Below are 27,500 nucleotides of genomic sequence, written 5' to 3'. Positions count from 1 at the left end.
GAAATTACTGGCCTTTTGCCAAAACATGAAATCACATTAATACTACTACTACTACTACTACTACTATTACTACTACTACTTCCACCACCACCACCACCACCACCACCACTACCACAACCACTACTATTGCTATTTAAATTTCGTTGTGAGAAGATATCTTTCGGATTCTTTCTTTGAAGCACAATAATTCATGTAATTACTAACTAATATTGTAATTGGACTACTTGTATAACAAAAGAATAATTGCCTAATTAATGGGTATCCTCGATACCCGCAGGCAGAGTACAGAAAAAATGAATTGTGCTTTACTAACTTTTAATTTTTCTTCTATTGTGACATATTGCATTTTCACATCAAATGTGGTTATCAGACTGAATTACGCTCCAAGTATAAACATTGCAACGTGAAACAATACATTAAAGTGTACAATACCGAATTAAACACATGTAAAAATACAAGAAGGTGAAAAATCAATATTTTTGTGAAAAATGAATACAAGAAAATAACCCAAACACACGTAGGAGTAATCCTAAAGAGTGCGATGATAGTAAGTATAATTATAGCAGTAACGTCTCTAGCATGAATTTAAAAAACTGCGGTCGGTTCATATTGCTGTTGTGTAAAGACAAATCTTTTAATATCTAATTAAATTTTGGAAGGTTTAGAGCCATCACAGTGAAAATGAAATAAATCATAGGACAAAATTTCGTAGAAGCGAATAACATTTCATTAATAAAGACGACAAAGAAAATAATGATAGTAAGTATTGGGATTAAGCATTAACCTTACTCTACGAAAAGACGAAAGGTGACAAAAATAACTTCATCTGAGCTGTTATAACGAGATCCCCAGGACATATCTTGGTATGATGTATGGTCGAAAACATACACAAGTTATATGATATTTTATGATATATATTTAAAACTGAATCTGCTGCAGAAGCAAAGGCTAAAATTGTCATATCTGTATACCTGTATAACTGTCTATATATTTGAGCCGTAGTTTACAAGTCAGAGACACTTAATAGGAGCAATATGAAATATTAGCCATGGATTACAACCATGAATAACATTTGCACTCGTATCACAGAGCAAAGGAGGTATGAATGCAGAATTAACCTATGTTTAGGTGGAATCAAATAATTTAAAATTCCTAATGAGTTCACTGATCAATACCGGAAGTGATAGAATTTGTCACTGATACAAATTGTACGAGATTAATGAGAGTGGGGCAGAAAGTGGACTTGCTACACACCTTGGAATACAATTCAACCTAGAATTCAATGTCTGGAATAATTTAGAATATAAGGGGATGAAATTAAAATATGATAAAAATCCACAGGAACACACAGTCACCAAAAAATAATTCCGGAATGTGTAGCAGCAAAAGCCAAATATTTACAAATGGTAACTGAAATATCTTTAGGTCTACTGTCAGAAATAGATGTGCAAACATGTCACTGCATCAACCTTCAGTTATTAAACATTAAATAAATGTGCCATGACGAATTTCTCAATATCTCAACTGCTCAGTAGACAAAAGAAGGCTGATGCAGCAAATCAAAATATCAATGATTTAATCCAAAGAATATCTTAAAATATCCACAATAGAATAATGATGCAAAGAAACATAAGGTAGAGGGACTATATCTTTCTTCAATAATCTAAATAAGTGATAATAGACAGGATGAATTCCAACCACGTTTCGTTGTCACTAACTCAACAGGTCCTTTATAGGATTCAGAAGCTAAGGGCGTCATCATGAGGAGCCACGTCCGGTTTCAGCCTTCTTCTGTTTTATGACATGGTAGGGCCCCGCTTTCTGTTTTCAGCTTTGGTATAGAGTGCTTTTTTTTTGTTCTTCTAATGCAGCGTCAATGAATGCCAGAGGGTGAATAACCACCCAGTCAAATTTTCCTTTAAATCCGCTCAAACAGCCAGCGACAGCTAACTGTCAGGTGGCACAATATAAGCTTAAACAGCTTCCGTCGATAAACTGTCACGCGGCGCTGTCTACTGACCATTGAAGGGGAAGAGCACGTAGGTTTGGCTCGCACTCTCTCTAGGCCTTCCAACAGAGTCGTGTGATTTTCACCTCCAGCAGCCTGAGTCGACTAGCTGCCTCGTGGTTCAAGCTTTCCAACTATCGGGGAAGTGGGCGCACAATAATCGAGAGGGTTCCCTCGGCCCACCTGTCACTCAGCAACATTATGTAAGTACCAGGCAGCCTCACCTGGTGACGATATTTCCCAGTCGGCATATTATGGCTTTCCAGCCATTTCATGCATACCCGTTTCAGCCATATATAGAAGCTAGCGTTGTCGACTGCCTCCTGTATTCTCCTTATTACTTTTGTGAATTCTGTGTTTGGAAATGCAAATCTTTTAAATAACATCGCCATTTTCCTTTCGATGAAACTTCTACCCCTCACTGTCAGTTGGTATTACTCGACAGTCCACCCCAGTACCCCGATCTCTTCGATTAATTTCGCATACCTCATCTGCTTCCGTTGCGCCGCATTAGATGTGTTCTCTTTCCACGGCACTGTCACCTCTAGCAAAATTCCAATTTTTCGGTCTATATTCCATAGGATTAAGTATTGTTTTTATGGGCGGATATATTAATAATCTTTCCAAATCCGGGGCCAGCTATCAGTATCCCTTCCATCTTTCGTTTGTCAGGTATACTTTTTCTGAAGGCCTGACCCTACGTTCTTTTCCCTCCGTCTGGAATAATATACTTCAGCGTTTTTCCACTTTTGGGTACTCACCAATATTATATCCCTTGATCTTCTCCTTGAGTACTGCGCTTATGACACCGAGTACTTGATTGTAGTCAAATGCTAGCCTGAAGTTGACAGAGCATATTTCACCGTCGCTTTCTCTCCGAATCTACATTCATCAGTCGTTTGTAGGATCCGTCGGAGTAAATTTGCCCTTGTACACAAAACTTCGAAGATGGACTTGATCCGGAAGGTTGTTTTTGCTTGTTCCCAAGCCCAAAGTTCCTCCCATGAAATTCTGAGACTAACGACATATTCCTCCCAATTCAGGCACTGTCCCTTTATAATATATTGCACCAAATGTACATTTCGCCTTTCTTTTTCCTCCTTTCTCACTTCGTGTACTACTGCCGCCTTCGTTTCTTTTACGCTGTTCATGCAAAATGGTTTGAAATTTTTCAAGCCTAGACCGGCTCTTGCTTCATGCATCGCTCCAACTATATCACCTTGCCTTAGTTTTCTGATCGCACTGTTTACTGTTTCCTTCGCTTTCCGTTTCCTCCCTGTTTATATCCTTGGGGGATTTTCTCGAATGTTCTGGTCTTTCGAATACCTTAGCGTTATTAATGTCATCACCTTTCCTGCCGTATATTCTACGACAATTGATGTCATCGGTAGTTGCAGCACAGGTGTTACCATTTAGTGTAGTGGTATTCTGCTGACTTGGCAGACCAAGTCATTTTCTGATAAATACACTGCATCTTTGTTCCATCCTTTCTACTCTTGTCGAGGCTATTTCGTACATTTGAAATGGCTACATTATGCTTGTTTTCAGACCAAGTTGCAGTATCGAGAATTTGAATTAACCTGGTAATGTTCTGCTGTCGACTGCCTTCAGTCCCTGTTCCAATAATTCGTCTGTTTCTTTGCTTTGCTTCTTATCATTTAATAAATCTCAATGCAATCTGATTTTACTGGTTGTCCTTTCACCGTTGTCGTCTTCGCCTCATATCTTGAAAACATCTTTTGGACTCCTTTCACGAATGCCACATTAGAGATTTCTTGGTTTTGAATTTACTTTCCGCCCATCATATTAGTTCATCCAACCGAGCTAACGTTCCATCTGCTGCTTCGCTTTTTTGTGACAATACATTAATGTCGTCCATAGAAACCCTTAAGGGTGTCTTTCTAACAGCTTTCTCAGTTTGTTGACCTTAGTAACATCTCCATGGCTAGCCAAAATAAGATGACTTATATAGTGCTTCCAGCTGCAATACCTACTTCTAGCCGTTGCTAATCCCTTCTGAACTTACCTGCTGTAAATCTGATCCTCAGTTTATCATTATGTCTCCCACTGCATGGTTTCTGAAGAAACTAGAATAAGGTTATTAGGAAAAATTATATGAAACTATTGCAACCAAATATTCCGCCCATTCTTAATTTACTGAAAGCTGGCTGAGAGATGAGAATAGGACACAGATCTCATTCACGCATGTATATGAGGATCATAACATGTCGCGTGCACTTGTCGGTCTGAGTGACCGGATTTATGTAATTTTTCTACTTGATTTCACCAAGGCTACTCCAAAAACAAACAAAAAAGACATTACCTTTGTTACAATTTGATTTTTACCACCTGCTGTTTTATTATCCATCTTCTTAACTTTTTATGTAAAATCTTCATTACTTGTGTCATATATTTTGTACTGGTTGTCTTTTATGAGAGTCCGGGTGGCAAATAAATAAATCAAAATCATCAACATCCTCCTCATTATCAACAATACTATTATTGATATTGTTATTATTACTATTATCATTATTATTATTAATATCATGATCATCATCATTATCATCATCATCATCATCATCATCATCATCATCATCATCACCATCATCATCATCATCATCATCATCATCATCATCATCATCATCATTATTGTTATTACTGCATAAACATAAAAGGAATCGTTTACAGCGTACGTATGATTTAAATTTTATCAACGTATTAGTTTCATCTTACTGTATAACATTAGCATAGCATTAGCTCTCATTTCTTTTATCTTCAACAAGATGCACAAAATAAAATCAAAATATATATCGTAGGAAAATAATATAAAGTATTTATGAATGCAAAGAATTAGAAACTTTTATTTTAATTTTTTGAAAACCATAATAACATGTTGTTACTTCTTTATATAAAGTGGGAGCGGCGTATTTTATGTAAAAGATTTGAAAATAATAACCGTACCATATAATATGAATAGTAAATGCAAAATAAACTTGGATATTTTAAAGTCAAAAAGAATATGTTGTAAACAATCAATTAAGTATATTACAATATGTGATAACATATAAATAAATAGTGAAACTAAGTAACAGCAACACTTTAAACAAGTGAATTTGAACATGCGCATTCACTCATAACTTTATGACACACACATTCACACATATTATATATATATATATATGTGTGTGTGTGTGTGTGTGTGTGTGTGTTTGTACATATATATATATATATATATATAGTCATATCTACATTTGTGTGCATAGGCAATACTTTATTCATATATGTATACACAAGTGCACATATCATTGTGTGCCTTGCAATATACATTCACATCGGAAACAAACATACATATGGGTACACACTTAAGAAAGCGCTGAAGATGCTTGGTATTCAATCACGTAGTTTTTGGTTTCGATGCGACTGTGTGATATTATGAGAAGAAACGTTTTACCAACGGTTTTATATCGACCAAACCACTTGGATGAAATCGGTATAAAAAAGAAGTTTTTATTACTTAATCGGATTGTTTTCCCTGGCATCTCAAAGAATTTGTTTTTTTCTTGCAGTTTTCATTTATGCGATCTCCATGAAGATACTTTAGATTTTCAATCGTCTGTAAAATATTCAGGTACATCTCACGTTGATTCAAATGTTAGAACTTGCGGTTGATCAAAGAACTGATTACGCCTTGATTAAACTGCCGGATGTTATAATCATATTTCGTTGTATCTAAAGAGCATTATCATATTAATTATAAACGCAGACACCGAGACGCTATCAATTCTTTCCTTACAATTAACCAACTAATTAATAATTGAATTAGTTATATAATCAAATGAATGTATCTGCTAGCTCAGAGTCCTTTTGTCACAAACACTTCAATGACATGACCTCCTTACTCCAAGACTGTTGCAACAAAATCTTTACGAAACTGAATTTCACAAGGTTATTTATAAATTATATACAAAAAGTTCTGTCTGCCTGTCTGTCTGTCTGTCTGTCTGTCTGTCTGTATGTCTCCCTCTTTTCCTTCTCTCTCTCTCTCTCTCTCTCTCTCTCTATATATATATATATATATATATATATATAATAAAGAATTTGTAGTGGATAGCGATCTGTACAATTAGACTGCCAAGTGGCATCAACTTTGCAAAAAATAGGAATCATAAAACTCCGAACCTCCAAGAATTATCACTAAATTTTTACAGGCATAGTGGAAAAAAATGTTAGTGAATAAGGATTGGAACTCACCTCTGCAAATTTGCAAAAAGAATGTCAGTTAAATTGGTACCATGATTTCGAATTTAGCGCTGAACAGCACTTGATTCTTGATATATACTATTTTCATTTTCCATATGTTTCCCCTATTTGTCTCTGATGACAGAATATCCCATACATGGGGATATTTGAATTTCTTCATATAATCATACTGTATATGAACTCAGATATTTCCCTTGCCATAATGTTTGACGACTTGTTTAACTCTTATACATCTGCTACTTCAGAAATCTGCAATAGCTCCATAACTACCGCCTTGGATACAACCTTGGAGCCCCAGTAAGCTGTTACAGCAAATATATATTTATATTCATAAATATGCAAATACATATATGAATATACATACATAGGTACGCATATACGTATATGCACGACTTAATGTTCATATACTTCAGATTTATAAACAATTATTAATCTGATCCAAATTAAAGGTCCCAGTGAAGCATAAACTACGAGATATGTTACGGACAAGAAATCAGGTTGAACACATCACCAAGATCCCTATAAAAATATTAAATATTAACAGAACTACAATTACATTGATGTTTGACATAGAACTACAATAGACAAAGATATAAAAAGTTCGTATTAAAAAAAAACACATCGAAAGTTTATATAACATCATCAGTTGCCTAACGTATATCATTACGATCTTGACGCTGCTTAGCCCCTTTCAATCTGAGTGCGTCATCACACTTTAAAACATAAACTCTCCGTGGGAATTCGTATAAATAACTCGGAAGATAGGCATTTGCGCAATATGTCAGTTATGTCAAAGCTCGCCTACTGTTACAAACCGCAAATTCTGACATCAAATTTCAAAAAGTAATTCGTTACATATCTGTAGCTATAAAGCATAGAAATTCAAAAGCAATATATAAAAGTAGAGGAATGTCACCAACACATTTCTAATGCAAGAACTTTAGATCTTAAAAGTGATAAAACATAAAACGCAATGAACTAAACGTATGAAAAGAAGTTACTGAATGTGGTCGAGAACACACGCTGTAATTCATCAAAAGTAAAATAATAACTAACGAATAGCCAAGTTAGAACTGCAATGGTATATATTAATTACATAACATAAACCAATAGACATTACTTCCTAACAACATTACGTGTTTACTAAATGTAAACTAACATGCAGCGTTAACTATTAGGTCTCAGACATCTTAAAGGAACACATGGTAATAAAGGAATGCAAACCACTATCTACAAAATGTAGCCCTTAATTAAAGAAAAAAAATATTGAACCGAATATTTTCATATAAATGAAAATTAAATATCATAAAACTAAAACACCCTCATCGTAACGGAAATATTCACTAAAATTCTTCAGAAGTGAAAACATAATTAAAGCGAAATAGATGCAAGCCAAAGGAGTAACATATAACGTTTATAATTTGGACCTATATAAAATAGTAAGTTTAATTATAGAAAATATGTTTAACCTAATATTTTGAGTAAAACATATATACGCAAAAGTTTGACTACACCAAACAAAACGTGAGATAATATCCTTTATATAAAAAATGCAGCGGATTGTGTAGAAAGTAATGGAAGCAAATACTTTTTTCCTTAATTGCTGTTCAGTGCCCAAAGATAGTTTGTAGTCGATACGTAGAGGACCAAAATTATGTTTAAAACGGATGTTATACGTAACAATACTCATATATGATATCGTAAACTGAATCTGCCAAAAAGTTATCATTACATTCAATCCTAACTAAAACTAATAGTAATGTTGGTTAATAATAATTTAAAAAGAATTTATCCAACATTTTCTCAAAATTACACAATGTATATATAAGCAATAGTCAAAAGAATTAACTACAGTTTTCTAAACTAACCTCATGTTTCCATAACCTAAGAATTCTTTCCGAAAATACACCGACTTCGTTTATGATGCCACTGTAATGTAATAAGTTGACAGCAAAACACGTTATGCCGTAATCTTATCCATCCATGTGTATATCTACATCTCTCTCTGTCTCTCTGTCTCTCTCTCTTTCTATCTATCTATCTATCTATCTCTCTTTCTATCTATCTATCTATCTATCTATCTATCTATCTATCTATCTATCTATCTATCTATCTATCTATCTATCTATCTATCTATCTATCTATCTATCCATCTATCTATCTGTCTATATAATGCGTAAATACATTTTGAATCTCAGATGTAATGCATCATGACCCAAAGAGGTTTCTTCTCAAGTTAAAATTCACAACAAAATCTCTGAATTATTTTTTTGTCACAGACTTCTTTATTATTAGGATAAGACCAACTCTACTGGCTTCCGAAATAAAAAACTACAAACCTGCAAAACACAAAGAAAGCAAGAATGCAAGATACAAACTTAGAAAACGCACAAATACTTTTCCCGTTTTCAAATTCGGTAAGAGAGCAAAGCTGCCTTACAAATACCTAACTCGCATGTTTTCCATATAAAGCTGTATGGGTGTGCTGTCATGTAGTCACAGAGAAATGTGAGATAATGTGGGAATGGAATAGGATGTACTTTATACTGTCTGTGTAGGGGCAAATGATATGTATTACCATTCTATAAATCAAGGGATACACAACACACTACGGCGCGTGTTATATTCCCACTCCAGTGCACATTTCTTCTATAGAGATTAACTAAGAAAGCTCCATTCCCAGAAGTGTTTAAATTTTTCCTCATTAACCATCAAATATCATACTAATTATATATGCAAATGAGGTGTTGTTATGTCGGAGAAAGTATCCATCAAATTAATTATATTACCAACACATTACTAAAAAACACTGCAGTTTTGGTTAGAGACTTTTCCTTACCTTCCCAGTCTGAGATCCGTCGTTATTTCATATTTTCTCTTTTCAGTTTGTATCATTAGTTTTCATTTACCTAAGCTTTCAAGCTGGTCTGACACACTTCCGGGTTCAATTAATGGTGAATAATATTGATTTCAAACCCAGTACTTTGAGGACAGGAAGTGTTTAAATGGTTCTTATTTAATTGACCCTGCAGGATGAAATGCAAAGCCAACTTCGGCGGAATTTGAACTCAAAACGCAAAGATGGACGAAATAGCGCTAAGCATTTTGTCTGGTGTTTGAATTGTTCAGCCAGCTTGCAGAATACAACTAATTCAGTACTATTATATTGGTTTCAAATTTCGGTACAAGGCCAGCAGTTTTGGAGACGGGACCAAGTCGATTAATTCGACCCCAGCACTGGTAATCGTTTTATCCATCCCAAAATGATGATAGAAAAAATTGACGGAGTTATTTGAACTCAGAACGTAAAAAGGAATGCTAAGCTCTTTACTCAGTGTCCGAACAATTCTACCAGCTGCTGCCTTCAATATTGTATTATTTTCACTCTGTATCAGTAATTTCCCAGCGATAGGACACCACTACACTCATATAACACACCACCCCCCACTTACACACACATACACATAACCTTACATCAGTAATTTTCCAGCTAATATAAGATTCTACACATGTACTGAGTTCTTTCTCCGTTCAAAGCCCCTCATTTTTATATATTTCAAATCCAAGTCTTTTCGGGTAATTTAATTACATTTTGATATTTATTTTAGCCTGTGTAGCATCAAGATTCTTTTCTCACTTTGCATAGTAGAGATACTGCAAAGTATTGATCGGCTTGTTAGACACATAACGAGTGATAGCCTTGCACACTACATTCTTTATATAATATATACGGTATAATTGACATCTCGAAAGAGATATTATTTCTTCAGCATTTTTTTTTAGTTTTCTTAAAATTTAATGGAATGTACAGAGTTTTACTACATGTATTGATTGATGAAAAAGAAAATAAATACAGAAAACTCTTTACTTGAAACATAATAAATATTAATCAATTTTAGTAATAAAAATAGAGTAATGCATTATACTGTAGCTTGTTATTAATTTACTAGATTAGTGACAACGGGGTGCATATATGTACGTATGTATGTGTGTGTGTGTGTGAGTGTGTGTGTGTATGTGTGTATGTGTGTGTATGTGTGTGTGTATGTGTGTGCGCGTGTGTGTGTGTGTTTGTGTAATGTTGCTCTGACAGTACGTTTACTTCGTGTTTGCAGGAATATTACCATAAACTTCCCAGATCTTTATTCAGTTCGTGATAGTTTCGATTCTGGCTTCTTTTTCCTGTTTTGAAACTTTCGGAAATAAATGAAGATCATATATTACAGGCGAAATTCTTGATGCGAGTTAATCATTTAATGATTGTGCATTTAGAGAGGCGAGTAAAACAATAACTGAGCTTTCGCTAAAACTCTTTTAAGGCAAGTCATACGGCCTTCACGTTCGCGTGCTAAAAGGTGGTATTCTAGTTTCCTAACCTACGTTTGACATTTATTGTCCCAGGTTTCTGTTTTGTGTTGGAAACTAAACGTGGTCATTCCGCTGGATGTGTGCACCAAGGAAGTAAAGACGTCACTGATCACATCTCTCAGGGCTGAAATTCATAACAGGCTTTCTATGCAATACAGAGACATCGCTCTACCATGTAGAAGAACGAAGAGGGAGTGGGACGCCCTTCAACTTCCACCAACGTAAGGAAGATACACCAAACTCGAGAGATGCTCCTCTCAAAACAACTGGTCATCGTTCAGGTGGCATATTCTTTGGAAATGAGTAATGATTCTGCTATAGGAAATCATGCACAGCAAGTTTCGCTTTCGTGAAGTCTGTATGAGATGTATGCCAAAAGAATTTCTCGAAGCATATAAGTACCATCACGTACTATGGTAATGCATGCAATTGCCAGCAAAAATATATTCAAAACTCAAACTTCCATAGAAAAAGTGATGATAACAGATCTGGGAAGTGCAAAAGAACCAGGAAAAAGGTCTCCCGTTGACAAGTGAACGCTACAATGAAATGCAGAGCAAAAACCCGAACCAACAATTCGTACCAAATGCCGATCTCTATTATCAAATGAACTGTTAGTGCTGCACAAGAACGCACGACAACAGAAGGCTGCCAGCATTCTTGAAGCCATTGAAATATCGAGATTATGGTTGCTAGACTACCCTGTATACAGCCCAGACCTCACTCCCTACTACTATCATCTGTTTGGATCACTCAAATGTATACGAACTGGTGGATTTGCTACGGATGAAGAAGTGCAGGATGCAGTACATAATTTGCTGCCCGATCAACCGAGAACCTTCTGTGTCGATGGAATTCGCACTGCTTTGGGCCGCCGCTGACAGAAGCGCCACGAAGTGCATAGAAAAGGGATCTAATTATTGATATCCTGCTTTTATTTTAATACATTAGAGGGGCAAGAATGCGTATAAGTTTTGATTTACTCTCTTATGTTATTATGTTGTTCTGAAAATAATTGCCGGTTTCAGAAAAATAATTTTATTCGAAAAAAATTAACAATAGAACTGTTTTGATTAGTCGAATTATCAGCCATGAACATCTATGCATCATTGCCATTGATCAACGAGATTAGTTATGCCACGTTGATGAAAACTTATTGTCTTTCATGCTAAGGAATCTTTGAAAGCTGATTCTCCCTCAGGTTTGGACCTGAAATTTTATCACTTAAAAACGTGTTTAAATGCTTACAAAAATGGTGCTCAGTGGGTGACAGATCAAGAGAAGGAGGATGGAGAGATCAGATGGAGGATGTGGTAATGTCTCGTATCCCAATCTGTGACTTTCTGCAGCGTCATTCTTGCAGCATGTGACTTTGCATTATAGTGGATCAGATTTGGGCCACACCGATTCACCAATGCAGATCTCATTGTTTGTTAAGTGAGCATGCATTTCAGCGAGTTGATTGCAGTAAACCTCTGCTATAATGTTCTGATTACCTTCCAGAAAGCCGTAATGGAGAACACAAATTGCCAGTTGCAGAGCACCAGATAGTCGGCATAATCTTTTGATGATGCAACTTTGCCTTTGGGAAATGTTTGGGTTACTCACCATTATCAAGCCATCGACATGATCGTTTACGGTTATCATAAAGTATCCAGTTTTCCTTGAGCTCATGCGGTACCCATTTATCGAGCTTTTTCAACTTACTAATTTTCTGAAGATTGTATGAGACTGTTGTAATACAGGCACAAAGTGCCTGAGACATGTCTCTGGCAATTTGACGTGGGTTTTCTTCAACAATTGCTTTTATGACCGTCCTCTGCCTTCTTCATCTTCAAGGCTCTCTTCAACACTATGGAAATTCTGAAACCACCTTCGTACTGTGCGATCACTTGCATCTACGCTCCCCTTGCTCTGTTGATATTGGCAGCAGTTTGGGAGGAATTGTGCCCAAGCTTGAACTCATGCAAGAAAAGTAAGCGGAGGTCATTTTTGTCATATTCATAATAAAAGGCGCATATGCTTCAATAATGTTTTGTCTCTGAAATAAGTAGAAAATTATTAAAGGGCATAGATGAATTAAGTATGTCGAAATTCACGAAATTTGCGTTCCAAAGCACAACACTTAGAGCGGCCATTATTTTCGACACAACCTACTATTAATGGATATGTCTTATTTCGACTTGCATTCCGGTCACTTTAGAAGTTGTTGCTAGAATTTCGGAAAATTTCAATTACGCTTTAGAAAAAATTGCCATTCCCTTAACTGTCGATAAATAATTATGTCATATTTTTCTTTTATCAGAGTTGGTGTTGTACGGATGGTAAAAGGTATCCCTTTGGAACATTGAGGTTCCCAGTTGAAGACCTATGCGAGCAATCTTAGGCAAGTGTTCTTGCTGAAGATTACATTGATTCTAACTGTTTGAATGAAGTTAGAGGGACAGAGACTTTGTGAAAGTTCATAAAATTTATCGTGTGTCTGCCTGGTATTTAATAGAATTTACTCGTGCCTCATGTGTATTGGGCCAGTTGTATGTTAATTCTAATTGGTTCAAATGATCGAGAAATCAGAATGGACATGGTTGGAACTCGATAGATATCCGTTTATATTATTTATTCTGAAAGGCGGCGAGTTGGTAGAAAAGTTAGCATGCCGGGCGAAATACTTAGCAGTGTTTCGTCTGTCTACGTTCTGAGTTACAAATTCCCAGAGGTCAACTTTGCATTTAATCATTTCGGGTCCGATAAATTAAGTACCAGTTGCATACTGGGTTTGATCTAATCGAATGGCCCCTCCCGAAAAGTTTCGGGCCGTGTGCCTAGTGTAGAAAATTATTTTATATATTTTTAATTTCGTAATTATTGCTTCCATTTCAAATATATTCGATATTCAATACAATATTTTTATACATTCAATAAAAATTAATTGTTAAATGTTGTCGCAAAGTCAGCGTTCGAGCGGGTTAATCGATCACATCGTCCCCCGGTACTTGATTAGTACGTTATTGTGACTGGCACACATCAAAGGCAGAGTTGATATCCGTGTGGTTTGAGTGCAGCACGTAGCACAATGAGGTAAAGGAAATACCGCGAAACAGTTTTTCGACGTGCTACCAAATTTGTCAGTTCACGAACTTCCTCTTCAATAAAAATAAGATATATTAAATCAATAAACTGAAATCATAAATAACATTTTCTTTCTATGATTCTTTTGAACATAACAGAGATCGTCTCAAAAATGGCTTGTTATATTAAGATGATTTAAAACTATCTGTTAATGCTTTCTACATCAATGCTGAATTATCATATATTTGCCATTGATCTTTCATATTACTACTTGAAGATTCTTGTATCACGTGGTCTTACTAAACGTACACGTGATTCTACCGTCATATATGCATAGAAAACTTTATTGATTGTGATTTGTTATTATGTGTAAAAAACTGGAAGACATGTCATCAGTGCTCAAATATATTATCAAAAAGGCTTTGAAGTGAATTTGACAGAACTTTCAAGTATCCCGTCTTAACACACATATAAATACCTATAGTAAGTTTCGCTGTTGTTTCTGTAATTTAGTTAATTTCAATTCCACACGTATTCTTTTCTACTCTAGACACAAGGTCCAAAAGTTTCGAGGAGGTGGAAGTCTAGTCCATTAGATGGACACTAGTACGAAGTTGGTACTTAATTTATCGACCCCGAAAGGATGAAAGGCAAAGTCGACCTCGGCGGAAAATGAACTCAGAATGCAACGACAGATGAAATACCTATTTCTTTACTACCCACAAAAGGCTAAACACAGAGAAGACAAACAAGGAAAGACAAACGGATTAAGTCGATTATATCGACCCAGTGCGTAACTGGTACTTATTTAATCGACCCCGAAAGGATGAAGGGCAAAGTCGACCTCGGCGGAATTTGAACTCAGAATGTAACGACAGACGAAATACCGCTAAGCATTTCACCCGGCGTGCTAACGTTTCTTTTCTACTGTAGGCACAAGGCCCGAAATTTTAGGGGAGGGGACTAGTCGATTACATCAACCCCAGTACGCAACTGTTTCTTAATTTATCGATCCCGAAAGGATGAAACGTAATGTCGACCTCGGCGGAAATCGCATTCAGAATATAACGACAGACAAAATACCGCTAAGTATTTCTCCCGGCCTGCTAAAGTTATTTCTTTTTTGACTACAAGGGGATAAACTTAGATGGGTCAAACAAGGACAGACAAAAAGATTAAGTCGATTACATCGACTCCAGTGCATAACTGCAACTTAATTAATCGACCCCGAAAGGATGAAAGGCAAAGTGGGGCTCGGCGGAATTTGAACTCAGAAAATAACGGCAGACGAAATACCGCTAAATTCTTCATCCGGCGTGCTAACGTTTCTGCCAGCTTGCCGTTTTCATTTCCACATGTATTGTACAAGAAATTCATAATTACCTAGATTCCTTTGCGTGCATCCCGTTATTGTAGGGATGGTGCGGACCTTTACATATAATAAAATTTTTATTTGAATAGGCTTTGCATATTTGTTTCAGTAATGACGATAATCTTGAAACTTTTCTGTTGGCCAATATATTTGCATAAACAGTTTTATAAGCTTAAAGTAAGTTTATTTGACGTTTTGATGCCCAGTGGAATCTTATATAAGAAAATTGATAGAAGATAATTAATTACATTTGGCATAAGAAACTGAGAATCACTTAAATAATCTCGATGATAATTTTTCTGGAAATTTAAAACCTCGTGATAATTAACTGAACTGATAATTGTAAATACGATAAATTTCTTTAATGCGGTTGGACGATCAATATGAATGAATATATGATACATTCTTGTTTAAAGTAATTTAACGAAATAAGAAAACTTCTGCGTCTACTTTCAATGAGAAGTCAAAACTGCCTTGTAGTGGCTGAATGTGCCGGAACATATTGACCGAGATCTTTTGCTAAAGGAAACGCATCGTAAATGTTGCTATACCATTGGGTGTATAGGCCACGTTGATCTCTTTCATATATGTAGAGCAAAAATTTTGTATTAGTGAGAAATCTAATCATTAATCCTTTGCCATGTACATTGATGATTAATTGTGAATGATGGTTGTCGTTGACAAATCTCAGCTAAAAGAGCCTGGCATTAAAAGTGTCGCCATTTCCTAATATATTCTCTGCCAAGCGAGGAATTCTATTCAGTAGATGATAATTCAATTCAGGAAAGAAATGTGGAAAAGAAAAGTGAATTGTTTCTAAGCTTTGCTCTAAGAGCTGAAACTCTGGTTTTACAAGTGATACTTTCATTATATTCTTGTACTGATCAACATAGTCACTACTTAGTAGAGTTTAATCATAGGAATTACATATACGTATTTTTTTCTCTAACAGAACAGTAGGTTAATAACTAAAAAACGTACGAATTTCTGTATATGTCTTATAACTTTACGATATATAGCGTATCCATCGTGTAATTGCTTTCTCCTCATGGTGCAGAAAAATATTCCTATATTGTAGCGTGTGCAATAATTTTCTACTTCTAAAAGTTCACAACAATCTTCTAGTTCTTAGCCATTTAAATTCAATAAAATTCTCAACACACAATTACCATTGTGAAAGATCAAAACGATGTCTCGGCAAAGAATTACGTTGATATTATTTCCAATAATGCGACTATGTGTAGCATATTCACAATCGCATTTTCCGTTTGTCAAAGCACATTGTTACCTAAACGCGAATAAGTATCCATCAAAATAAAATGCTGTGGATTTTTTAATAGAAGTGCAGAGCACGATTTCATTGTATGCTGCTTTGAAGATAGTATTGTGTAGTAATAATATATTACATGGAAAAATGCGAGCAAGAGAAAGAATATTCATAAGATTATAAACGTGGAAAAGTAAAGACGTTATTTCACTTGGAAACGTTCGGGACAAGTTATTACATCTGGTAAATTACAGAACAAGAAAATTTTTACATAAAATATTGCAGCTAAGGATAAAATTTCAAATAAATTATTTAGATTTAGAGAACATTAGCTTTTATCAAAACTAAAAATGTTATTACAAGTTATTACTTCTATTTTTATTAGTTGTTACTTCTATTAGAAATAAAAATAACTCAATTAAAATATATTTTGTACTTTAAAATTCATTTGGTTTAGTTATTAATTGCTAAATAGAAATTTGGAAATAGATTATAAAAAGAAATTGTACTACATAATTAATTACTAAAATAAATAGAATACAAGAATTAATTATATATTACAGTAAAATCTACCTAGAACAACCAATTCACAGCAAAATTTCCTTGAGTTATTGCCTAAGTTATTGCCAATGCTTCACATTTTTAGTCTTGACCCAATGCCTATGTTTTTAAGTAAAGAATTTACCAACCATATATACTGTTCTACTTTGCATAAAACTTAAGCTATATTGGTATATCTGGTTCTCATTTTTTAATTATTCGTTTGAGTCAGTATTTTAACGAAATGATGGTACATTTTTTTAATTATAATGTCACTTTCTAAATGAAAATCAAATAATTTTGAACATTCAAATCTTATCCTTAGCTGCAATATTTTATGTAAAAGTTTTTTGGATCTGTACATTACCAGATGTAATAAATTGTCCTCAGCTTTTCCAAGTGTAATAGCTTGCCCTGTACTTTTCCGGGTTTATAATCTTAAGAATATTATTTCACTTGCTCGCATTTTTCCAGGCTGTGCTATTATGCTAATTGATAATGTGTCAATAAATAATTTAAGATTTTAGCTTATAGAAAATCGAATAATAAACTTAATAAATTTCCCGTATATAATTTTTTCATTTTATGATATAATTTCATTAATAGAGATGACGTAATTAAACTAATTGCAAATTATCGGTGGTGTTGATAATTGAAAATTACCACAATGATGTCGGTGACATAGATTAGACGTCCCCTTATATAACTATATTCATAAAAAGTACAGAATTGTATCGTCACCTTCAAATTTGAAAAAGAAACACTCATAACATTTTTCGTTTAAAACTTCTTCTCAGATATTACGGGACTGTGTTTGCTTGATATAATTGCATTAATCCATTCAGATGATGTAATTAAACGAATTGCAAATTAGCGGGGTTGTTGATAAGTTTTTCCTTACTTCAATGATGCCGGTGACCTATGTTAAATGTCCCCTTATAGAACTATATTCAAACAAAGTATACAACCACATTACCACCCTCAAATTTGAGAAACAAACACTCTTAACTTTTTTCTTTTAAAACTTCATTACGTGAGATTGATACCATGAAATACTTCGAATTGAGCTCTTTCATTTAAGCTTAAATAAATATAGTTTGTTTTTTAAAATAAAGAAGATAATTTTACTCAAATGCAATTTGTTATTTTACTTTTATATATTTTCATATTTAACTGCCTAATTTTTTAATACAGAATTTTCTTGCATGGGACCAATACTATGGCATTCCCCGTGTGTTCTTTTATCATTGAAGCTAAGATAAGCATATTTTGAATTTAAAATTAAAAAAAAGTTATTTATATCTAAGTTTGATTGGTGACGTTACAACCTACTATTACGTTGCTACATATTTTGATGTAAACTTTTTTCTACGTGAGCAAATCTCAAATTGTTATGCCAAAATGTAGTTAGGGACCAGTCCTTTTCAAAAGTGTTAACAGTTTTCCATTTGGAACTGAATTAGAGGCAGAGCTCTGATAATGCTGCCTATGAGAAAATTGTGACCTTAAGAGTAATATTCAACTATTACTGTAGTTGAATGATTCAGTGTTTGTGAGCAGACCTCTCAATATCAAGGTAGAGCGCGATTTGATGATATGCTGCTTTGAAGATGGTGTTACATATCAATATTATATTCGGTGTTTGTGAGCAGATACACATCTAGAAAGCAGTAGTGATTTATGAATTGTGTGTAGTCGATAACAAGTCGTTATTTACCATTGTTTCTTGCTATTTCTTCTGTTAATGATAAAAAAAACTGTACTTCAATTAGAGAAAGCAATGAGATGTAGCATCACATCTCATTGATTCAAATTATTCTGAATGTAGAGAAAAATACGCGCAGATGTAGGAAAGGTAAGAAATTAAATTATATATAACATTTTCTTGTGAAAAATATCAAAGTCATGACAATTTTTTTCCTGTACCATTAGTGTGGCCTTGATGAGCATCCATAAACAAGTTTGTTTATGGAGTGATTGTTTCGTGATCGCTTATTGCTACCGGAGTAGTAAATATTTCGCTATGGTTTCATATTAGACAGACATAATGTCGCAAGTAAACTCATTTTCTTCAACGAAAATGAGTTAGAAAAAGAGTTAGATGTTTGATGTTTCTATATTGGACCCAAAGCTTAAATGAAACTCCAACATTCAGCTTCCGATTGAGATGAACATTAAAACATGTAATTAACTGTCTTTGGAGAAATTGCCTAGGCATCCGTTATTAGATTATTGGAAGTATTTGATATCTGCATTTGACATTTGTATGGGTCTCTACCGTTTGATAGAGATGTGATTAAAGGAAAATTTTTAGTATTATAGTCGCAGCAATCTCTGATATGTCTGTATGTTAAAGGTAAGATAGCCTTGTAAGCAGGGCGAGTGTATTTTCTTTTCGATATGACACAACATGTTCAAGGAGAAACTTTAATAATGTAGCTTTCATGTGGCAACTCTGGACTTTTATCGAATAAATTGATGTACAGTTCATTGTACTTCTTGAAATTTGTTTCTTCCAGTTGAATTTCTCTTACTTGCAGTATACATGCTGCTAGATATTTCCCAGTCACTGCAGCGTATCTGCGTGCTGGAACTAGTTGACATATTAATAATGATATTATCCACAACTTCACACATAAATGGGGAAGAAAAATAAAAAATTAGGTAACAATAAGTTCAAAAATTCACAAATACAACAATTAGGTGCGGCAGACCTTCAATAAATCAAACAACAACAAGACTTACAGGAAGCCAACACACATCAAATCCAATGGGGAAACAAATTACTCTACTAGAACACCAACCTCCTCTCAGCGATTAGTCGGAGATGATTTTTAAAATGAGAATATCTGAAAAAACCTCCACTGCTCTCACTAGCGAGAATACTAAAAATTAACCCGACCGCTTTCAAAAATTAAGTAAAAACAAAACAGAAACCAAAAATAATCCAGAATCCTTGTCTGGTACTGGATACATCCGAAAATCTAATCAGTTCGTGCCAGTCATGAGGCTAAACTTGACTGATATTTTATTTCGAATCCATCCAGCGGTTCTTGAGATATCTTGTCCATGGACAAACACGACTGAAAACAATACCTCCGCCTTCGCTAAAGTGGAGGTAATAATAACGATGATGATGATGATGATGAGGATGATGATGATGATGAGGATGATGATGATGATGATGATGATGATGATGAGGATGAGGATAAGGATGATGATGATGATGATCTGGCGAGACTTGGAGTCAACTTGTACAAATACAATGAATAAGTAAAACATGCAATAATAGTAATATATAGATGCAGGTATGACTCGACTGTGTGGTAAGAAGCTTGCTTCCCAACCACATAGTTCCGGGTTCAGTCCAAGTACTTAGGATCTTGAGCAACTGTTGTCTACTATAACCTTGGACCGACCAAAGCACAGGGAGTGGATTTGGTTGATGGAAACTAAAAGAGGAGCATCGGATATCTATATATACGTGTGTGTGTGCTTGTGTCTTTATATATGCGTGTCTGTCTTTGACTCGTCACCAACGGTTGACAATCCATGCTCCTGTGTGTATGTTCCCGTAGCATAGCGGTTGCTCAATAGAAACCGATGCAATAATTAGTAGGCTTAAAAAGAATAAGTCTTGTGGTGCATTTCTTCGACCAAAAACATTTAAGGGCAGCGCTCTAGTATGGCCACAGTGAAATGACTGAAAAAAAACAAGTAAAATAATAAATAAATATGTATGTATGTGTATGTATGTATGTATGTATGTATGTATCTATCTATCTATCTATCCATCTATCTATCTATCTATCTATCTATCTATCTATCTATCTATCTATCTATCTATCTATATGTATGTATATATATATATATATATATATATATATATATATATATATTATATATATATATATATATATATATATATATACATATACGAGAGAAATATAGAGTAAAGGAGGGGCATAAAGAGAAAGAAATTAGCAAAATGTGGTAAGGCAAATCCACAGGGGTATCGTAAGTGTGATAGTGATATATATAATATTCGTTCATGTACATATAAAATGCACTCCCTTCTGTGGTATCCTAAAGACTTTATACCAAAGTGGCAATATGACATTTATTATTCTGGCTAAAAAGGAATAAATCTTGGCGTAAGCAATATTTAATATTTCCATTATGTTGATAGAAACCCTGAAGTATTATTATGTCTGGCATTTGAAAATGAAGAATGGAAGGAAAATTGCTACAGCGACAGAATCACAGACGTTGAAAATATTGAATTCCGAAGTGTTGTTTTGAAATGAAAATGCAAAATATAAAATGCTTGACAACGGTTCATGAATTATGCATTTTGTAATAAAATTTGCATTTTCATAACAAATACTCAACAGTTATATATATTCCTTCCCAAATAAGAGTAGTGCCAAATTTTACTACACCAGATTCTAAAATGTAGATGCTCCACTTATCTCAATATTTGGATACTACGATTTGTGTTCATTCACGAAAGCAATTCATGGCGAACCCATTTTTACTTTAGTGTTCTGTAAGTTACATTAAATTTGAAGAGAGGCAAAATAAAAGGAATTGAAGAACAAGAGCTAGTCCTGATTAAAGGAGTACTACAAGTATTCTATTAAGCCTAGGAATAAAAATAGTTACCAAAAGCATTTCGCGACACATTAAAGAATACTGCTCGCTTCATAAAGCGGAAGTTGTATAAGGTGGAATTCATATGACGCGTGATTGGGAGTTAAAAGAAAATGAACTAGTTTGAGAGATGTGAACACTCCTTCCCTTAGGGGGATAAGGTAAGGCCTCAGAAGAGTTATACTGTTCGTAGAAATATATTTATGCATTACTGGTCACAAAATTTGGAAAAATAGTCAGCAATTTTGACGAGTGGGTGTAAGTCGATTACAACTGGTAGTTTTTTTGTAGCGAATCTGAAAGTATGATAGTGAAAGAGCTGACCGTTGATGAATTTCAAATCATAGCGTGAAATGTTAAGCGAAATGGCAAACTGCATTGTACCCCAAATTAAGGCTCACTGCTTTAATATTTATAAATACCCCAAATAGAAAAGAACTGAATACGCTCTATAGCAGAAATGGATACACGTAGCTGGTATTAGTAAGAAGTATTTATTTGCAAGGAGAATATACAAGAAATGCCATGTGAAGCACAAAAAATATTCTTGTCTTTTCTTTTCTAAATACGTGAGAATATATGATAAACAGAAATAACTCAAATATTATACTTTATATGCAGCTGATTCCTTATTCATTAAGTGATTTCTCATCCTTCTCTCACTCTCTCTGTATCTTCCTCTCTCTCTGTCTCTCACTCTCTCACTCACTGTTTCTATTTCTCTCTCTCTCTATCTCTCTCTGTACACACATTCACACGCACACACATATATGTTCATTTAACCATACTTCTAGCAATGTTGTTATTACTTAGTACCCTCTCTCACTTTAGTGACATGTATCTAACTATCGATCTGTCTATCTATCGATCTATCAATTTTTATGTTCTCTCTCCGTTTACTTCTGCGTTCCTTTCGGTTTAAGAGCGTAGGCTCGAAACGTAAAAGACTTTCTGACTTCCCGAGCGTTAAAGTAATACACCTGTTTGCTGTTTACACACCGTCTTCGTCTTTTGCTTTGTTTGTTTATTTTTGTAAATTTCAACTATATATATATATATATATATTATATATATATATATATATATATATATATATATATATATATATATAGTGAGAGAGAGAGAGAGAGTAGTGGTACAATATTTACCGATATCGATAATTTATCTCGTTGAGTAAAACGTAAGCAACGTTTTGAACCATGAAGAACTTGTACCGGATATTTGCAGTGTTTTGAATATTTTAAAGCATTTTTCTTTTGCAGTTGCGTGATAATACAGACTGAGACTTGTCCAAATGCATCGATTAACATTGATATATTTTTTCACCTTTGTTACAATCATCTGGAATTTAAGGGCTATTATTTCGGCTGCTAATTTGGGTACCTATTTTATATTCTTGTGTTAAGTTTTCTCTTTTGGGATTGACTTTTTTATTGATATATTGTGTCGTGAGAATTTTGCTCTTTCTGCCTTAAGGCAGGTTTGTTGTTACTGTTTCCTTTTATTTAAGGAGAGCAGTGCTGTTTGAAAAAATATGCAATGAATTGTGAGAACGTATGCTCCTGAGAATTCCCTTCTTTAGAGGAAGAGCTGAAAAGAGCCTTCGGCAATGCAGACATGGAGATAGATCTCGCGACGGTGGCCAGAAGCCACCAAAAATAGATTGAATTGGAGGAAATTGGTACATATGAAAAATACTAAGACGGGACGGACAGAAAGTGAAAGTTTCCCCTCTCCAAGAAGTAATACAGGGGGGAAAAGAGAAAGGAATCTTTCATAGAGAATATTCGGTGAAAAAACCCCAGAAAAGTCGGGATGATGACGGTTGCACAGATTGAAAAAGCTTTAAAACAAATATGAAGAAGGATGTGTACCTCAACAGATATCGAAAGTTTGGAACTGTCGTGGTGCGATTCCGAGATGCAGCAAACGCCAAGCCTCATTCGGCAACCCCTTTAAAAGTTGAAGTGGTAGTGCTTCTACCCATATACCTTGGATGACATGCTTCCAGGATAAGAGTAGAAGACATACCCCCCCCCCAGAAATAGACGTAGCCTAGCTGGTGGACGTTATACTTCTGGACATGGAAGGGACGTTGATGGGTCTCCATACCATTTGAACTGCTCAGAAGATATGGTAGGGACAAGGTCTCGATATGATGAATCAGGCCAACCCGGAGGACATAGAAAAAATAAGAGTCCATAACGGTTGAAGACAAAATACTAAGGGTTACAGTGGAGGGTAGGATCCGTCGGTGCTACAAATGTGGCCAACGGGGGCATATTAGGGTAGACTGTCCTCCACCACCCGCAGAAATACAAGCCAAGTCCGTGAGCAGGAAGGAAGCTGCACCCTGAAAGGGAGAGCGGAGGTCGAAGGAATGTTTATCGCTTCTGTGGTTACCTACCGCCTCACCTTCATGCCTTGCCCAAGTTCGTGGCTGATGAAGTTCGAGCAGCTGCTGTTTCGCTTTTTGTGGAGGGGTAGATGTTCTTTGCTAAAGCGCTCTGTCTGCTGCCAGCATCCGCCAAAGGTTGGTCTAGGGATACCTTGACTCTTGATGCGCACACATGCGCTGACGCTGAGACATCTGTGGCTTATCTGGATGGTGAACAGGTGTGATCGCTGTTCTTTCGATCCCTAACCTTGCAGTGTTACCGAGGAGCTTAACCAGTTCACGATAAACTCGAGAGGCTTGGTGCCCCTTACGCGCTTACGTGTACAAGATGCAAGCAGGACGTGGAAACCGTTCTGCACGCAGTTGTGCAATGCTCGAAAATCTCTGCGATCTGGGTTTACACTGAGAACTGTCTTCCGAGTCGATTGAAAATTTTGTTCCTCCTGCCTCATTTAACAAAGAAGGCAAGGCTTCTTTTCTCACTCTAGTGAAAGAAGCGGTATGGAAGACCCGCGTGAAAGGAATTGTGAGAGGTACATTCATCTCCAACCTTGTGCTTGCCCACTATCTCATCTACCACCTTAAGAGGAAAATAAGGGTGGAAAGAAAATGCCTATCACCTGATGTATATGGAAACAGATAGAAGGCTGTGGCGAGATTTTTGCGAATGAATGAACCCACATAGTGTATCCAAAAGTTAACAAGAAAGGTTAGAGTGGTGACATGGGACTTGTGGTGTCGAAACAAACCCCAACTCCACTTAATTTTTTTATGTATTGGTTTTGCTTATCATTTGCTTATCATTCGATCTATAAAAAATGTTAACTTATCACTTCTGTGTAAAACCATACGCCCCATCGTCCCCTCCCTCATTTGTACCGTCCCCCGGTGGAAATAATGAAATCCTTGGTACAATCATCTGAAATGGAAATGTCAATGTGCGATATTCGAGCACCGTTGCTATTCGACTTCAAAAAATGGACGTAAAGCAGCTGAAACGGGTCGCGATATCAACGGACGTTTGGTGAGGAAATGGCCAATGAGTGGTCAGCTCGAAAATGGTTTAAAATATTTCGCAGTAGAGACTTGAGCCTTGAAGATCGTGAGCGTATGGATGTGCATCTGTCATAAATAACTGTCATTTAAAGGCAGTCAGTGAGAAAGATCCATGTAAAACCAGTAATGAACTGGTAAAAGAACTTCAAGTTAGCCAGATATCTGCCTGCAACTGCTTGCATGCGATCCGAAACTGAAAAAATATCGACACATGTATACCACACAATTTAAAAGAAAATAAGAAAATGTGCTGTATGAAATTTGCTCGTCGTTTCTTTTTCTCTGTAAACAGACATATACATTCTATTACCATATTGTAACTTGCGATAAAACGTCGATTCTGTACAGTAAAAAAAAAAAAAACCTTGTTCGACCAAAGTGAAGTTGCGAAAACCTTCCCTAAACCCGAGCTCTTCAAAGAGAAGATTATGCTGGCTGTTTGGTGACTCATTCACTGCGGGACTCATTCACCCCTCTTCTCCTCTTTCATTCTCTCCCCCCCCTCTCCCCCTCCCCCCTCATCTCATCACATCTCATCTCATCTCACCCCCACCTCCCACCTTATTTCCTTCTCCCCCTCATCTCCCCTCCTCACTCTCACCTTTCCTTTTCTCCCTCCTCCCTCCTCTTCTCCTGTTTCCTTCTCCCTCCTCTCCCCTCCCCTCATCTCCCCCCCTCCGCCCTCATCTCCTCTCTCTACACTACACCATACGACATTACACATCACATCATACATACATACACACGTCCAGACCTTTCATACGCACTACATACTCTCTCATACACACACGCACCCTTATGTTGGGGCGAAGTCATTTGACCCTGTTATCTCCCCTACTTTCGCTCTCACGTCTGAACTCTGACTTCTGGCCGGAATCAGATCGCCATGTTGAATCGCTAGCTTCTGCACGCATTTTTTTCTCTCTGTGTTTCTTTTCTGTGTATCTTTCTGTTGAAGAGCGTAGGCCCGAAACGTGATAGACTTGTTTGATTTATATTCCTGAGCGCTATACTAATACAATTGTTTGTTTGTACTCCACCTGCCTTCGTCTTTTGTTTGTTTTCATAAAGCTTCCCGTTATATATATATATATATATATATATATAATATATATATATATATATATATATATTTTATAGAAGGAGCTTCTACAGGACTAGAACTGTTTCATTCAAAAGAAATCATCAGGAAGCTCATCAGGAAGAAATCATCAGGAAGCTTCCTGATGATTTCTTTTGAATGAAACAGTTCTAGTCCTGTAGAAGCTCCTTCTATAAAATAAATTAATTTACTCTGCTATGTATTGAGTACCTTATTTACTGTGGTTAACCCCGACTCAATCCGGGACCTACATATATATATATATATATACATACATACACATATTCATAATTAGATAGACATCCAGAGTTTCATACACTTAAACACGCTTACATATATATATATATATATATATATATATATATATATATATATATATATATACAACGATGTGTGTGTGTATGTGCGTGTTTGTGCCTGTGTGTTTGTGTGTGTGCATGCGTATCTCGATATATACAGAAAATTCATAAAACTAAAGAATCAATCATAGCTTATAAGACGTCTGCACACAGTGCTTAAAGTTTCCCCGACCGTCTGATATATAATTACGCGCAGCTGTTGCAGGACCTGCATGTGGCACCTAATTATAAATCAGTTCACTTAACAATTTAACAACTAGGAGGAAAATGTTTCCCTCGCATCATCAGAGACTATTTGGACTTCTGAAACTATATTCTTCATAGAATATAGAAGCGATCCTGTTTACTCTCGACGTGGAGAGACTCTACACAAATATCCTTCATAGTTTAGGATAAGAAGCAATAGAAGTCTAGCACGCAAATATCCAGAATTCGGCTACTTTGTAGATTGAACACCGGTTATAAGATAGCGGAACCAATGCCGCAATGGCATTTATTTCGATATTCCACCGGCTTTCTCAATCCACAAAGACACATACACAATCAGAAGCAGATTTTATTTTCTAGTTTTGTCTATATCCGTATGATAGATTTCATACCTTATTTGTGAAGACGCAAATGTGTATAGGGTAGTAGGAGGTAAGCGTCTCAATGTCTAGAATTTAATGATGTAGTTAAGAAAATAGATTATATATAAGAGAAGTAGGTGTTGTGATTTCGCAGGTGCAATTCTATATGAACTGTTATTTTAAAACTGAAGTGAAGCTAAAATCAGCATCTCTCCTGAAAATATGACCATTACAAAGTTCTCATGTTTATGATTGTAATAAATGACATTGTTTTAGAAATTAAGGTAGAATCTTTAGAATGTCGGAGAAAATATTATAGATTGTCTTCCGGCGCTTAGTTAAAATACCATCCCTTATTTCTTTGGAGTCGATTAAAAAAACTCCCAGTGAAGGGCGGGGGGCGATGGTATTGACTAAATCATTTCATTGAAAAGGAAGACGTTGGTTTTCTGTTTATTCTAGTCAAACAAACTATTCGA

This window comes from Octopus sinensis, linkage group LG6 (genome assembly GCF_006345805.1).
Source record: "Octopus sinensis linkage group LG6, ASM634580v1, whole genome shotgun sequence".
NCBI classification, from domain to species: Eukaryota; Metazoa; Mollusca; class Cephalopoda; order Octopoda; family Octopodidae; genus Octopus; species Octopus sinensis.
This window is presented reverse-complemented; position numbering follows the sequence as displayed.